The 4,692-nt window shown below is 39.4% G+C and overlaps 1 non-coding gene across 1 annotated transcript; it reads left to right on the forward strand.

The window, feature by feature from the left end:
* The first annotated feature begins 3,927 nt into the window (after positions 1 to 3,927).
* On the forward strand, positions 3,928 to 4,000 carry TRNAW-CCA (transfer RNA tryptophan (anticodon CCA)). Its single transcript has one exon. It is a non-coding gene; the product is annotated as a tRNA-Trp (tRNA).
* The last annotated feature ends 692 nt before the right edge of the window (positions 4,001 to 4,692 follow it).

Genomic DNA, 4,692 nt, shown 5'->3' on the forward strand with positions numbered 1-4,692 from the left:
AGTTTAATTCCATCGTGGTCAGCGAAAATACTCTATGATTTAAATACTCTAAGATTCATGAAGACTCACAAATATTGTCACTATACTCAATTTTGGTAAATGTTTCATCTGCCTAATAAATGCTAGTTTGTATTCTGCGATTGTTGAGTGTTCTATACATGTTAAATAAATCAGGTTTCTTAGTTGGTTGTTGAAATCTTTTATATCATTACTGATTTTTTTGTTAAAATCTTTTATATCTTTACTAATTTTTTTGTTTGCTTTAATAATTTTTTCATTTTTTGTTGAAATCTTTTATATCTTTACCACAACGGGAGGGTATTAAGACCTCCCATTGTGAGCGTAGATTTGGCTATTTTCACTTCCAGTTGCATTAATTTTTGCTTGCTCAATTTTGAGACTGTGTTATTAAGAGCATAGAAATTTAGAATTTTTACATTGTCCAGATTGTTGAATATTTTATTATTATGAAATGTCCTTATTTATTACTAATGATGCTTTTTGCTTTAAAGTCTACCTTGTATGATATTAAGATAGCTACGCCAGGTTTTTTGTTGTTATTGTTAGCATATGCATGGTGAAGCCCTCCTTCTTTTTATTGGAAAATCAGTCAACTCTCACAATACACCAATACTTATTTTCTGTTTGTTGTCGTTGCTTGTTTGTTTTTTTTTTAAGTAGTAACCATCCTAATGAGAATGAGATTGTATCTCCCTGTGGTTGTGATTTGCATTTCACTAGTGATTATGATGTTGAGCATATTTTCAATGAGCTTGTTGGTCATTTGTATATTTTATTCGGAAAAATGTCTATTCAAGTCATTTGCCCATTTTTAATTGGGTTGTTTGGGGGGTTTTTTGTTGTTTTTGAGTGCATGGTGTACCTTTTTGGATTATTTTACAACCATCCTTTCTGCATCCTTATATTAAGATGTGCCTATTATAGGAAGCATATGCTTCCTTTTTAATCCAGTTTGAGAATCTCTCTTTTAATTGAAGTATTTAGTCTTATTGTAACTACTGATTGTTACCTGTTGCTGCACAACAAATTACCCCAAAACTTAACAACTTAAACGACAACAAACATTTATTGTCTCACACAGCTTCTGTAGGTTAGGAATTTGGGAGGAGCTTAGCTGGGTGGCCCCATTAAAGGAAGTCTCAGGGATATTTCATGACATTGAAAGTTCAAAGGATAAAATGTGGGAAGCTGATCCGAACTTAGAAAGGGGTATAACAATTGGCCAAGTCATAGAAAAGGTGCTTGCTCTGTATCGTAAATTATATGAGAAGGTAAGCACTGATAACTTTTACAAAGAAATAAAACATTTTAATTTTCAATGTTTCTAGTGTTTTAAATAACAGTGTACTAAGTAAATGTTAACTTTCTTTTCTTTTTTTCATTTTCCTAAACACTTATAACTGACAGTAGAGCTTTTAATGTTTTGACCAAACTATTTAAGTCACAGAACAATCATACTTTTTCTCATTGATTTTTTTTCTCATTGATTATTAAGATTGCTATGCATGAGTTTCAGCTTGCACAGTATTTTTTTAATTTTTAATTTTTTAAATTTATTTTTGGCTGCGTTGGGTCTTTGTTGTTGCGTGGGCTTTCTCTAGCTGCGGCGAGCGGGGGCTACTCTTCCTTGCAGTGTGCGGGCTTCTCACTGCAGTGGCTTCTCTTGTTTCAGAGCACAGGTTCTAGGCGTGTGGGCTTCAGTAGTTGTGGCTTGAGGGCTCTAGAGCACAGACTCAGTAGTTGTGGCGCACGGGCTTAGTTGCTCCGCGACATGTGGGATCTTCCTGGACCAGGGCTCGAACCCATGTCCCCTGCATTGGCAGGCGGATTCTTAACCACTGTGCCACCAGGGAAGTCCCAGGACATACATTTTTATATCCTACTTTTTCACTTAACATCATGTCATAAACATCTTTTTTTTCATAAACATCTTTATATTATTGTACAGTATTTGTCAACATTAAATGATTGCATAACACTGCAATTGTTCCCCTTTTATTGGATACTCCAGGTTTTGCAATTTTTCACTATTGTAAAAAAAGGAGGTTCAAATTTCACAGTTGCATGACCTCAAGTGCAGAAAATTATAACTTTTTATTTTCCTATAATTGAACTAAATTTCTTTCTTAAGCCCCAGGTCTCTAGAACAAAGAACATAATCAATAATCACTTCTAGGTAAACTCAGTCATAATCAGAATCTTTCTGCTCTTTCTAGCTCTTCACCTCTCTGTTTCTGAGGGAGTTATACAAATGTCACCAAGGAGTAAATGGGGAAGGGATAACGTCTCCTTGACCTTCGTCTGCTTTGTCCCATGGTGGCCTCCTATTCCAGTGTAACAGGTGAGCCATCCCTGTCTGGCTCATAGAAAGGGGGCAGGGGTGGCGGTGTGTCAGTGGGAGCTGGGAAGGGTTCCCCCTCTATCCTGACAACCTGCTGATGTGTAGCCACATCCTATCTTTCCATGCGGCCTCTCCGAACCCAGACAGGAGTCCCCACCCCCTACCCCTACCAAGAGTAGGGTGTAGAAGCTGGGAGAAACTGCTTCTGGTCCCAAGCCTAGACGTGCAAAGCTGTCATTTCTACTCCATAGTGTCTGCACATAACGGTGGGAGATTTGCCTGTAAAGCTTATTTGTTGCCTGCCTAAGCCTTGCCTAGGAATCAATAGAGGGGGTTTACTGAACTTCAGATGGGGTCAGATACACAGTTCCTGTTGTTTTGTTTCCTCTTCAAACTCTCCACCTGTCCTCCCTCTCTAATAAGGTCTTTTTTTAAAAATAATAAATTTATTTATTTATCTATTTATTTTTGGCTGCGTTGGGTCTTCATTGCTGCGTGCGGGCTTTCTCTAGTTGTGGCCAGCGGGGGCTACTCTTCCTTGTGGTGTGCGGGCTTCTCATTGCAGTGGCTTCTCTTGTTGTGGAGCACGGGCTCTAGGCATGCAGGCTTCAGTAGTTTTAACACATGGGCTCTGTAGTTGTGGCACACAGGCTTAGTTGCTCTGCGGCATGTGGGACCAGGGCTCAAACCTGTGTCCCCTGCATGGGCAGGCAGATTCTTAATCACTGTGCCACCAGAGAAGTCCCTAAAAGCCTAACTTTTTTTTTTTTTTTGCTGCACCACAGGGCATGAAGGATCTTAGTTCCCGGACCAGGGATTGAACCTGGGCCCACAGCAGTGAAAGTGCTGAGTCCTAACCACTGGGCTGCCAGGGAATTCCCAAAAGCTGACATTTTGTTGACTCTTTTCCTCTGGGTGCCCTCAAGTCTCACAACCCCAAAGGAGGGATGGTGGTCTTAGACTAAACGGGATTTTGAGGAAGGGAAAGAACATACCAGTTATCATCTTAAATCATCATCCTGCCTCATGATAATGCTGCAAAAATACTTGGGTACATATCACTGGTGACCTTTGACAGACAGGGTGGAGCAGGTGTGTATGAACCAAGGCCTGATGTCATTAAGGAAGGTGAGGGGAGGTTCTGGAGGCTGAGGGTAGAGAGAGCGGTATAAGCAGGTGGTCCACCCTTGGCACAATGGTGGCACCATCCAAGAAACTAGGAGTAATTGCCTGCCCCTCCTCCCTCAGTGAGCAAAGATGGGGAGAAGGCTTTGACACACTTAATGTTGCCCTTTCCAGTCCACAGGGACAATAATGATTGCCCCAAACAACTACTTTATTCAGACAGCCCCTGCTCCCCACAATCTGTCATTCACCTATGAATCAATCTATCTACATAAGTACTTTATGTGTATGTGATTTAGATATTTTCTTTAAACATTTTCTCAGAAGTGAAATTACGGGGTCAAAGGATAAAACTTGTGTAATTCTGATGTTAAAGAATTCATGGTCTTAATACAAAAAGTGCAAAGCTGTTAACTCAAAGGTGATCAAGCATGGGGACTTCCCTGGTGGTCCAGTGGTTAAGACTCCGTGCTCCCAAAGCAGGGGGCCCAGGTTCGATCCCTGGTCAGGGAACTAGATCCCACATGCCGCAACTAAAAGAGCCCACATGCCACAACTAAAAGAGCCTGCGTGCCGCAATTAAAGATCCCACACAAGGCAACAAAGATTCCGAGTGCCACAGCGGCTCGTGCAGCCAAATAAATAAATAAATAAATAAATAAATCCTGGCCCTCCCAAAAAAAGTTGGTCAAGCATCGGACACTGGTGGTAAAGAAATATGTCAACATGTCAATATGTATATCACACTTTGACCGAGCACCTCCACTTTTGGGAATTTACCTTAAGGAAATAATTGGACAGATATGCAAGGATGTATGTGCCAGGAGATTCAAAGAAGTATGTGTATAATAGTTAAAAATAGACATGATTTAAATATCTAATGATAAAGGATTGTTAAATAAAAAATAGTACATCTGTATGATCAAACGTCATGCAGTCATTAAAAATGATGGCAAGAATCAGTATTGACTGAGAAGAAAAAAATATTCATGATATGATGCCCGGTGAAAAAAGCAGATTAGAAAAAATCTTATATAGTATCATCCCTTTAAAATTTATATTGTGTACATACACATAAAAGACCAGAAGGAAACACACCAACATATTAATAGTGGTTATCACTAGGTGGTGAGATTATTTTCTTTTCTTGGTTACTCTTTTCTGTATTTTTTACCTTAAATTACATTACTTTTAAAATCAGGGGA

This window comes from Eschrichtius robustus, chromosome 20 (assembly GCF_028021215.1).
Source record: "Eschrichtius robustus isolate mEscRob2 chromosome 20, mEscRob2.pri, whole genome shotgun sequence".
NCBI lineage: Eukaryota > Metazoa > Chordata > Mammalia > Artiodactyla > Eschrichtiidae > Eschrichtius > Eschrichtius robustus.